Source organism: Siphateles boraxobius, unplaced genomic scaffold (assembly GCF_051911475.1).
Source record: "Siphateles boraxobius isolate OS27281-9 unplaced genomic scaffold, OSU_SipBor_1 6, whole genome shotgun sequence".
In the NCBI taxonomy this organism is placed as follows: Eukaryota; Metazoa; Chordata; class Actinopteri; order Cypriniformes; family Leuciscidae; genus Siphateles; species Siphateles boraxobius.
In genome coordinates, this window is record NW_027509186.1 from 37034020 (window position 1) to 37046405 (window position 12386).

Genomic DNA, 12386 nt, shown 5'->3' on the forward strand with positions numbered 1-12386 from the left:
CCCAAGACGTTCCTGCATTCCACCTCGCTGCCCTACTGCGGGTATGTCTGAGGTCCCGTTGGTCCTGCTTGCACGATCTCTGAGAGCCTGGCAAGCGGTCCCCAGATTGTCTCACTGGCTCATCCATACCATCAGACTCGGCTACATGATTCAGTTCGCTCATCAGTTCACCTCCGTGCTGGCCAGTGATGCTCCTGTCTTATGGGCAGAGATCGCAGTCCTAACGGCAAAGGATGTGATAGAGCTGGTCCCTCCAGCCAATATAAAGTCAGGGTTTTACAGCCCTTCATTGTATCCAAGAAAAGCGGTGGGTTACTGCCGATCTTGGACCTACGAGTTTTGAATCAGACTCTGCACAAGCTCCCATTCAAAATGCTAACCCAGAAACGCATCTTCGATCCGTCCCCAAGGTTGGTTTGCAGCGATCGACCTGGAGGGCATGCTTTTCATGTCTTGATTCTTCGTCGACACAGATCGTTCCTACGCTTTGCATTCAAGGGACGGGCATATCATTACAAAGTCCTACCCTTAGGGCTGTCCCTGTCGCTACGCATCTTCACGAAAGTTGCAGAGGCAGCCATTGTTACACTGAGAGAACGCGGTATTCGTATTCTCAACTACCTCAACGACTGACTCTTACTGGCTCAGCTGCAAGAGCAGATGTACGACATGGTGCACAGTCACCTCAGCCAGTTGGGACTTTGGGACAACTGGGAAAAGAGCAAACTCTCCCCTGTGCAGAGTATCCCTTTTCTCTGTATGGAGCTGGACTCGGTCAACCAGACATTACGCCTCACAGGGGAAACTATTTCAGCAGCTCCTGGGGCATATGGCATAATGCAGTAAAACCGCTGGGAATGCTCCTTATGAAGCCACTTCAGCACCGGCTCCATTACCGAGTCCTGAGATGGGCGTGGCAGAGCCGCACAGAGCCATTACCGCGTACTGTCGCAAAGCCTTCAGCCCGTGGTCGGACCCTTCGTTTCTACGGGCAGGAGTACCACTAGAACAAGTGTCCAGGCATGCTGAGGTTTTCATGAATGCCTCTGCCACCGGTTGGGGGGCCAAGTACAATGGTCATGCAATTTTGTGTATTTGGACGGGTCCTCAACTGCATTGGCACATCAACTGCCTTGCTAGCAGTACATCTTGTGCTGGACCACTTCAAAGTGCTGCTACATGGCAAGCACGTACTGGTTCGTATGGACAGCACTACAACCGTTGCGTACATCAACCCTCAGGGTGGTCTATGGCAAGGCAAGGCAAGGCAAGTTTATTTATATAGCGCATTTCATACACAATGGTAATTCAAAGTGCTTTACATAGAAGACATTAAAAATAATCAAAAGAAATCAGAATAATTAAAACAGTTTAGAATAAAAGATAAAATACAGAATAATTAAAACAGTTTAGAATAAAAAATAAAATAAAATACAGCACGAGCAGTCGGACGAACAGTGGTACAGCGCTCATTCAGCATATGCACAGCTAAACAGATGTGTTTTGAGTCTAGATTTGAATGTGACTACTGTAGAAGCACATCTGATCTCTTCTGGAAGCTGGTTCCAGCTGCGGCTGGCATAGTAGCTAAATGCGGACTCGCCATGCTTAGAGTGAACCCTTGGTATTTCAAGCTGATGTGATCCAAATGATCTAGGTGATCTGTTGGGTTTATATTCACTGAGCATATCTGCAATGTATTGAGGTCCTAGGCCATTGAGTGATTTATATACCAGTACTAATACTTTAAAATCAATCCTAAATCTAACTGGCAGTCAGTGTAAACACCTTAGGACTGGTGTGATGTGTTCATATTTTCTGGTTCTGCTCAGAATCCTAGCAGCAGCGTTCTGTATGAGCTGCAACTGTCTTATGGTCTTTTTTGGAAGGCCAATGAGGAGTCCATTACAATAATCCACCCTGCTGGGGATGAAAGCATGCACAAGTTTCTCTAAGTCTTGACTGGAAACAAAGCATCTAATTCTTGCAATATTTTTCAGGTGATAGTATGCTGATTTAGTTATTGCTTTGACATGACTACTGAAACTATGGTCTGACTCTAGAGTCACACCAACATTCCTAACTTGATTTTTAGTTGTTTGACCCCTAGACTGAAGGTATGCGGTCACCTTGAGAACTTCATCTTTGTTTCCAAACGCAATGACTTCAGTTTTGTCTTTGTTTAACTGAAGAAAGTTTTGGCACATCCAATTGTTTACTTCATCAATGCATTGGAACAGGGAGTTAATGGGGCTGTAATCGTTAGGCGATAGGGCTAAGTAGAGCTGTGTGTCGTCTGCATAGCTGTGGTAAGCGATTTGGTTATTTCTCATTATTCGGCTCATTGGGAGCATGTACAGGTTGAATAGGAGTGGCGCAGGAATTGAGCCTTGAGGGACTCCGCATGTCATGGTTCTCCATTCAGACTTATGATCTCCAATACTCACATAATAACCTCTCCCTCCTAAGTATGACCTGAACCATTTTAGGACTATCCCAGAAAGCCCGACCCATTTTTCCAGCCTGTCAAGAAGTATGTTGTGATCGATAGTGTCAAATGCAGCACTGAGGTCGAGTAGTACCAGCACTGATAATTTGCTTGTATCAGTATTTAAGGCGAGACACTACAGGTGAATAGGGTAAAAATTTTATATAATAGATATCACCATGAAACCTCCTCAGTTGATTACTTGCATAAGTATATAAAAAAAATGTATTTCAAGTTTTTAAATTTTTTATGTTTGATTATGCAAATTAGGCATTATCTCATTAAATATGCGCGATTTTGCATATATTTTCGGTAGATAGATCTGAACACATGATAAAGCCAGGTGCAAAATTCTTTTTTCATTTTGTTTACACACAAGATGAAAACAAAATTTCAGAGGGATTTCAGGATATATGCTTTCATTACATAGGAAATCAAAATAGACTGTTCATAGCCTTAAAAAATCGATTTTCGCCTTATTTTTTTTATTAAAATGTCACATAAATCAGGGCAGGAATGATTTATTAACAGATCCCTCTGAAAATATCTTCAGAATACTGCTAAGTGTATAACTGGAAAGTTTGGTGTACATAGGTGCTACACAGGCTGAGAAGTTTCTACTGGAGAATGACAAAAAACTCATTTTGAGAAAACGGCATTTAAAGATTTAAATAGGGGAATTTAATACATTTCTATTGGAAAACATTTTTCAAAAACAGAATAAATGCTCAGGCCCTTAGTAATAATAATATATAATATTTCAAGCTTATGAAAACTGATTATTTAATAACATGGCATGCATATAAGGCCTACAACGGCAGTAACTCAATTAATTAACATTGGTGTATCATGCACAAAGTTGCCGACAAAACCCACGCTGGACAGTTATGGACACAGAACAATACCAACAGTAGCTGTCACAGCTTTCTAAAGTCTAATGATCCATTCCAGCACCATATGTAGGTCCCTCTGACATCTCTTGCTGGTGCCTTTTCACTTTCTTGTCTGTGCTCACAAGTTTTCGTTTGCGTTTTGCACTTGCGGACTGAATGGCGTTTGCTTTGGACACCCTGAGCAGGTCTGCCTGCTTGATGGTGTTCACTGTAATAAGTGTGCTCTCCAGCCATAAGTTTGCCATCACATTAAGCATAGCTGAGGCACCCTCATTAAAAGTGGAGATGGCCATGCTTGCCGCTGCCTCGACCCTGTTCTTGCCTACAAAAACTGTTTTTGGGCAGCGGGCCCATATCACAGAATTGAGGCACTCATTTGCATTTTGTGTGCCACCATGCTGCATTCTTTGCAGCAAGCTATCACTTGACATGCGGTGATATATGCATGCAGAAATAAATGGGGAGAAGTTTCTGGCCCACCTCGTGGGATAGGTAGTTTGCAGCATGTCGTGTGTGGCTTTCGGGGGTCTCATTTTTGTCTTCTGCCCTCCGATACCAACACCAAGATGGATTGCACCTAGTATGTAATGGTGTTTCATTTGTTGACATGCAGTGGAGAAGGCCTGCCCATATCTCTGCTTTCATTGTTTCCAGTGACCCCTGGTTATTCAAAATTGCCCCCCCTGTAATAATTTTGCAGTGTTTTGCATTTATTTGCAGTCAGTTTCCCCAAACCCTTGCCTCCCAATTTGCGTTCGCCACTAAATTTTCTGAGCGCTGTGCCCATTCGCTTGTGAGCATGGTTTATACATTCCAGCTTTACAATCTCATGCCCAGGGTATGGGTTTAGTGACAGTACTTCCTTAAAAGCAGAGCTATCCCCATCTGAGAGCATCTCAGTGTACCGCAGCTGGTGGCGACTGACTGATCTAGTCCACATCCTCTTTGCTGCCTCTTGCTCCATTGCCTTACTAGAGCCTGTGAAATTCTTTGCACAGTCAGTGTGCGTCTCCCTCCAGCTGTCAAATTCCTCCACAGTCACTTCCCTTCATTCTTGGCACTTTGCTTTAGGACACAAGCATGACAGTAAGAGGATAAGACCTCAAAGTCAATGACAAGTCCTGTAAGAATGTCGATACAAACACCAATGCCATAATGGGAAGTGAAGCCTCTTTTTTGCCAGGTGCCATCAAAAGAGACACCGATGTTAATTACAGCATCAGCATCCTCCCTCAGCAACTCTGCCAACTCTGGATCAACGTCTGCATAGGCCTGTCTGATCTGCTCCCTAGTCTTGTGCAGTGACTCCAGGCCTCTCTCAATTTCTGCCACTAAGATTAAAATGCATGTTGTGTCAAGAACTGTTCCTTTTTTGTTGACTTTATTGAAACAGTACATTTGAGTGGCAAATTTTTTTTTGAAAGGACCAGGGAGTAGACCATGCAGTCATAGCAGCCAATTGGACAAGCAAACAGTAAATGACTAAAGAATAAGGCCATCCTATGTTATACTATTATAACAGATTCATAATTGTGCGTGTATGTGATGCAGCCTACTGTTAATGTGTATGTGTATGTATGCGTGTGCGTGCGTGCGTGTGTGTGTGTGTGTGTGTGTGTGTGTGTGTGTGTGTGTGTGTTCAATCCAATAAAATATGTTCACTGTTACAACAACACTATGATAAATGTAACAGGTCATTAGACCTCCAAAATCAACATCCCTGTCCTATCCCTATTTCGAAAGCCTACCTGTGACTCTCTTGTCATGCCTCTGGTATGTTTTCAGGTGAAGGGAAGGGATCCCCAACACCTTGCTGACCTTCCTCAGTGCTGCATATCCCATCCCTAATTCATGGGCTAAAAGCACCATGCGGACGTTCACGTCAAAAGCGACATCACCTCTCGTTTCGCTTTGCAGCCGTGTGGATGTGTAGATGCTTCGCCTATACACATTCTCCCCTTTGCAATTACTGCACTCTAGAAGCAAACTGCTACAAAATCCATGGTTCACTGGATCAATGTTAATAAATAGACTTGATGCAGCACAATTAGGGCACAAGAGATCATTTATTAATTTTTTCAGACGTGCGACATGCATAATCAGCCACTGCTGTGTCCCACAGTCAGCGGCACTGTCATTAAACCCACCCCGGTTTCCCAACGTCAGCTTACGGGCAGATGTGCTGCTTCCTGGTGTTTTTTCACCTAACCCATCTGATTGCTTTCCCTTTCCACATCTTGCAAAGCGCAATTGCCGTTTTTTTTTTTCCTTGAGATTTGCGGTGTTAGCGGCATTTTCGAAAGTCTCGCGGCAAGCTAAACACGGAAGTGTCAGAGTACACCACGTGATGCGTCTGAGCGAATCACGTTAGCAGAAACCAGCAGTAGCCAATGAGATTTCGTCATTAGCTTTAAATCCCCCTTTGGACATTCATGATTGGCTACTGATAGAAAGGAAATGCCCATATATGGGTTACACAGCGTTGTGCATGAGACCCAGAGCTTTCCAACGACACCGGTCATGACAGACTTCAGTAAACAGACTGAGCACTGCATGTCGCGTTAGAATGCTAACTTCTTGGTGAATTCGGGAGAAACTTACTGGCGCAAGTAAACAAAATGTAATAAAATAAACATCTTAATGTATATTTTCAATGTTTTCTTTAAAGCAGTTTGAAAGAACACACATTGAAGAAGTAAACTAGCCCAAAATCTCAAAACTGACCACTGCATAAAAAATCGATGTTTTTGCCTGCCGTGTCTCGCCTTAAGCGAATATCGTTTATTATCTTTATGAGCGCTGTCTCGGTGCTGTGATGCGGTCGGAAACAGATTGAAAATTGTCAAAGTATCCATTCGAGCTTAATAATTTGTTCAGCTGATTGAAGACAACTTTTTCAATGATCTTGCCTATAAAAGGAAGATTTGAGATCGATCTATAGTTGTTTAATATGGTCTTATCCAGATTGCTCTTTTTCAGGAGGGCCATGACAACTGCAGTTTTCAGGGAGTTCGGAAAACTCCCAGAGAGAAGTGAGGCATTTACCACTTCTAGGAGATCTTCTTCTAAACAGTTAAACACACTTTTGAAGAAAGATGTGGGAAGTGCGTCAAGAGCACAGGTTGATGTTTTAAGGTGCTGTACAGTATCTTCCAAAATTTTGCCATTTATTTCTTCGAAATCAGACATAGTGACTACTTTCTCAGGCTGTGGTCTGATCTTTCTGACCCCAGCGCAACTCAAGGATGAGCTGATCACCTTTCTGATATTATTGATTTTCTCAGAGAAGAAGGAGGCAAACTCACTGCAATTGCTGTCTGAGAGCATTTCACTGGGTATCTGGCTTGGGGGGTTAGTCAGTCTCTCTACAGTAGCAAAAAGAGTGTGCGTGTTGTTTATATTGCTGTTTATAATATTCGAAAAGAAAGTCTGTCTAGCTTTTCCTAGTTCCTTATTGAAAGCATGGATGCTGTCTTTGCAGATGTTATAATGGACTACAAGTTTTGTCTTCTGCCACATGCGCTCTGCTTTTCTGCATTGTCTTTTCATATTTTGCACTGCTGTTGAGTTTCTCCAAGGTGCTTTTTGTCTGCCATTCTTCCTCCTGACTTTCACAGGAGGAATATCATCAATTACACTCTTAAATTTTGAGTTAAAAGAATCAAGGAGAAAATCAACTGAGTCAGCAGATATGCTTGCTGTTAAAGATATGGCCTTCATAAATAGTACACTAGTGTTCTCATTTAAGCATCTCTTCTTGACAGACAAAGATCTAGCTTCAATAGCAGGAGAGATCAATATATCAAAAAAAATACTAAAATGATCAGACAGTGCTACATCCTTAATAACATTTGATGAAATTTTTAGACCCTTACTGATAAGTAAATCTAGAGTGTGTCCACGATTATGTGTGGGTCCATGTACATGCGGAGTCAGATCAAAAGTTTTTAAAACAGTTTTGATTTATTTTGCCATATTGGTTTCTGCATTATCTATGTGAATGTTAAAATCTGCAGCAATGGCAAAGCAGTCAAACTCTGAGGAAATTGTTGATAACAATTCTGTAAAGTACTCAGCAAAGGCTGGAGAGTATTTTGGAGGCCTGTAAATAATGATAAGTAAAATGCGTGGAGCACCTTTTAACACAATACCCAGATATTCGAAAGACAGGTAATTCCCAAATGATATTTGCTTACATTGATAGACATCTTTAAAAAGAGCAGCTAAACCTCCACCTCTTCTGACAGCTCTACAGACACTCATAAAAGTAAAGTTAGGAGGGGCTGTTTCATTGAGGACTGTTGCACTGCAGCTGTCTTCTAGCCAAGTTTCATTTAGCAACATAAAATCTAGGTTGTAAGTGGTTATTAAGTCGTTGACTAGAAGTGATTTATTTTTAAGTGAGCGGATGTTTAAAAGTGCAAACTTAACAGTCTTACTTTTTGTCCCCACAGCAATATTAGTTTGTCGTGTAATAGGCACCAGATTAGATGGGTTTGCTGTACGGCTTTTGAAGGCCTTAAACTTTCTATTATGTAATCGTACAGCAATAGAGAAAGATACAGGCACACTGGGTTCCCGCTTGTTCTGTAAACATTTGAGAAAGTTATTGTTGTCATAGCGGGGACCCGACACATATCACTGAGAGCTGGTATCAGTTGTTTTTGGTTCACCTTGAGCCGCTGGAGGAGGGTGTGGGCCCAGGTGTTGTGGCAGAGGCCGAAGAGCTCTCACAGGAGGAGGGGGAGGGCGAGCTGGGCCCGCAGGCTTTGGTGGTTGCAGGGCCTAGCGTTTTTTGGTTGGTATCTGGGGGCTTGCAGCAAAAGAGTGGGATATTCTAGTTCCAGCATACACCAGTTGTTCCATTTTCTCTGAGAATCACAGAAGTGGAGATGCTGGAGAGAGGGATAACATGTCAGGTGAGAGCGGCTGTTGCTCTGGTGTTATTGGAGGCTGTAATATGTTGTCCTGATTTCCCTGGCTGTTTTTCAGAAAGTCGTCTTTGGATGTTGAATCTTGGAGCAGTTCTAATATGTCACAGTCTGTCTGTGGTGAGCTCTGTGGGCAGGGCTCAGCTGAGATTTTGTCCGTGAGCAGAGGTTGTTGTGGATGAGTGGTGTTATCATTGTCCTTGTGTGATGTGTCAACCGCATGTCCATTCAGGTGCTGAAGTATGCTCCCGCCACATGTGGTAACTCCTCCGCTATCTCCTCCTTTGGAGTCAGAAGCCTATGAGGTCACTTCGGGCCATTCACATCCCAGACATGCTCAATCGTGCAGCCAGTGAGCTCTCACCGGTCTTGCTAGTTGCGCCCTATTGGCCCAACCTGACCTGGTTCCCAAAACTCATGCTCCTCACGACAGCCCCTCCCTGCTGCATTCCTCTGGGGAAGGATCTGCTTGCTCAGAAACGGGGCACCCTATGGCACCTGCAGACCTGTGATTTTTGTTGAGTGGTGTTCTTCCCAACTGGAAGATTTTGAAGGCCTTAAACTTTCTATTATGTAATCGTACAGCAATAGAGAAAGATACAGGCACACTGGGTCCCGCTTGTTCTGTAAACATTTGAGAAAGTTATTGTTGTCATAGCGGGGACCCGACACATATCACTGAGAGCTGGTATCAGTTGTTTTTGGTTCACCTTGAGCCGCTGGAGGAGGGTGTGGGCCCAGGTGTTGTGGCAGAGGCCGAAGAGCTCCCACAGGAGGAGGGGGAGGGCGAGCTGGGCCCGCAGGCTTTGGTGGTTGCAGGGCCTAGCGTTTTTTGGTTGGTATCTGGGAGCTTGCAGCAAAAGAGTGGGATAGTCTAGTTCCAGCATACACCAGTTGTTCCATTTTCTCTGAGAAGCACAGAAGTGGAGATGCTGGAGAGAGGGATAACATGTCAGGTGAGAGCGGCTATTGCTCTGGTGTTATTGGAGGCTGTAATATGTTGTCCTGATTTCCCTGGCTGTTTTTCAGAAAGTCGTCTTTGGATGTTGAATCTTGGAGCAGTTCTAATATGTCACAGTCTGTCTGTGGTGAGCTCTGTGGGCAGGGCTCAGCTGAGATTTTGTCCGTGAGCAGAGGTTGTTGTGACTGAGTGGTGTTATCATTGTCCTTGTGTGATGTGTCAACCGCATGTCCATTCAGGTGCTGAAGTATGCTCCCGCCACATGTGGCAACTCCTCCTCTATCTCCTCCTTTGGAGTCAGAAGCCTATGAGGTCACTTCGGGCCAGTCACATCCCAGACATGCTCAATCATGCAGCCAGTGAGCTCTCACCGGTCTTGCTAGTTGCGCCCTATTGGCCCAATCTGACCTGGTTCCCAAAACTCATGCTCCTCACGACAGCCCCTCCCTGCTGCATTCCTTTGGGGAAGGATCTGCTTGCTCAGAGACGGGGAACCCTATGGCACCTGCAGACCTGTGATTTTTGTTGAGTGGTGTTCTTCCCAACTGGAAGATCCCCGAAAGTGCCTGATCAGTGTTGTGCTTTCCTTCCTGCAAGATGAGTTGGAGCAAAGACTGTTTCCCTCCATCCCCAGAATGTATGTTGCCGCTATTGCTGCACATCACAATGTGGTTGAAGGTAAGTCCTTAGGAAAGCACGACCTGGTCATCAGGTTCCTGAGGGGTGCTAAAAGGGTAAATCTGCCTTGCCCTCATGCTATACGCTCTTGGGAATTATCTCTGGTGCCTATGGCATTGCAGAGGTCCCACTTTGAACCTCTGCAGTCAGTGGAGTTAAAAATTCTGTCTACGAAGACGTGGTGTCGAACGTGACTGACTGAAAGGGAACGTCTCGATTACGTATGTATGTACGTCCCGTCACCACAGTTGCTGTACCACCGCTGGGGGGCTAGGGGGCGGTTGCATCAGCTGTTTGTAAGTTACAACTTAGCCTAATTTTGACATAAATGGGCACTAAGTTACAACTTACGCACTACTAAATATTTTTGCGTTGCACCATTAAACTTAGTTGAAGCTTAACTCTATGTATAAACTAAATATTTACGGAACCCTCCGATCAGGGGTAACGGTTTGAATAAAATAGCAGACTCACCTATATCAATAAGCTCTTCTTTTACCTGACAGACAGATTTAAATTCTTTAGACATATATGATAATGCTGACATTTACACTCTCTTACATTTTAAGAGATTGAACATTATGTGAGTAGATTAGCCTACTTTGTTAGCGGCTCATGAACATGAACCCACTAACAATCCTAACAGCGCGCAGCTGTGTGCATCTGTCCCATCGGTCCTTGTTGTGCATGTCAAATGAAATCAGTAAATCAATAAATGTCATTTCTTAAAGGGATAGTTCACCCAAAAATGAAAATTCTGTCAGTATTTACTCACCCTCATGTTGTTCCAACCCCGTAAGACCTTCGTTCATCTTCGGAACACGAGTTAAGATATTTTTGATGAAATCTGGGAGCTGGATCACTCCTCCTAGGCTTCTTCAGGGATTCAAACTTGCCATCCCCGAAAAGTTATTAAAGAGATCGTTAAAATAGTCCAAGTGACTACAGTGGCTCAATCCCAATTTTATCAAGCGACGAGAATACTTTTTGTGTGCAAAAACAAACAAAAATAACGACTTTATTTCAACTATTTCCTTCTCTGTGGGCCTCTAGTCAGTTCACGTGGTGTAATTGCGTAGTGCTACGTCACACGTAGGCTCACTATTGGCTGACGCTGGTCATGTGTGTGATGCGTGTGACGTACAACAACAGAAGCTTACGCTATTATACTAGTGAACTGAGTCGAGTAAATACAGAGTAAATACTCATTGCAGGGTTTTTTTTTTGGTCTCTATATCTTGAATTATGAGCGCATTTTTGTTATGTTATGGCATTTCTGCCCATGTGTGACAAGCAACAGTTAACAGTATAGTTAGACAGGGGATACATTTCACTATTTTAGAGTAAACTTATAGAAATTATTATTCTTACTGAAGAAATGTGACAAACACATAAAATGCGTGTGACGTACAACAACAGAAGCTTACGCTATTATACTAGTGAACTGAGTCGAGGCCCACAGAGAAGGAAATGAAAAGTTGAAATAAAGTTGTTATTTTTGTTCGTTTTTGCGCACAAAAAGTATTCTCGTCGCTTGATAAACTTAAGATTCAGTCACTGTAGTCACTTGGACTATTTTAACTATGTCTTTAATACATTTTCGGGACTGGCAAGTTTCAATCCCTGAAGAAGCCTGAGGAGGACTGATGCAGCTCTCAGATTTCGTCAAAAATATCTTAATTTGTGTTCCGAAGATGAACGAAGGTCTTACGGGGTTGGAACAACATGAGGGTGAGTAAATACTGACAGAATTTTCATTTTTGGGTGAACTATCCCTTTAAGTACTTATTTATTTATCCTTAATCGTTTTGTTTCAAATACAGTTTCTGAATGAAATTTACATATAAAAACACTTATGTTATTCATGATTAAGTATCATATTTAATGGAACCTTATTTCTACCGTCGGTTACATGAGGTAAAATAAGTTAGAATGAATGGTAAACTGAAATTGACTGCATTTCAACAAAACTTCTGCTCACGTATTTGAATGCTACTATTGGATCATCGAGGGTAAACGTCATATTATGCGACTACGTATTACTTTACGGAGAACTTACGACCTACTAGATACCGTCTGCCTTACGAACAAATGGTGCAATGGAATAAAGTACAGAGTTAGTTACAAACTAGCTAGTAGTTACTAAGGCTCTAGTGTGGACTTGACATTCCAATTTAAGAAAGAACTTATGAACGGCTGTTGCAACCCTACCCAGGTCACTAGCTCGGCTCCTCAGTGAAAACCTTACATGAAATGCACCTGCTACTCATTTATACCCGTGCTGCGAGGAGGAGCGACAGATGCAAATATCGCATACCAGTGTGCATTGGCTCGTTTAGTTACACTCGAAGGAGACTAACCTCTCTAGCGAGATTCCTATTCATCAGTCAGTCCAAAGTGTCGTCCTCTGTTGCCTCCCTCAGGGAACGAGGGTT

General features: G+C 43.1%; 1 protein-coding gene and 1 pseudogene across 2 annotated transcripts in view; both read left to right on the forward strand.

Moving 5' to 3' along the window:
- LOC143716526 (uncharacterized) overlaps positions 1 to 12386 on the forward strand; it is an 89893-nt pseudogene that overhangs the window by 67947 nt on the left and 9560 nt on the right. Inside the window, exons 4-7 of the transcript XR_013196004.1 lie at positions 649 to 842; positions 9342 to 9400; positions 9513 to 9632; positions 9826 to 9951. The product of XR_013196004.1 is annotated as an uncharacterized LOC143716526 (transcript). The remainder of the gene's footprint in view (positions 1 to 648; positions 843 to 9341; positions 9401 to 9512; positions 9633 to 9825; positions 9952 to 12386) is intronic.
- Positions 1 to 12386, forward strand: part of LOC143715425 (uncharacterized) — a 68269-nt gene that overhangs the window by 17904 nt on the left and 37979 nt on the right. The gene's annotated exons all lie outside the window — the stretch shown is intronic.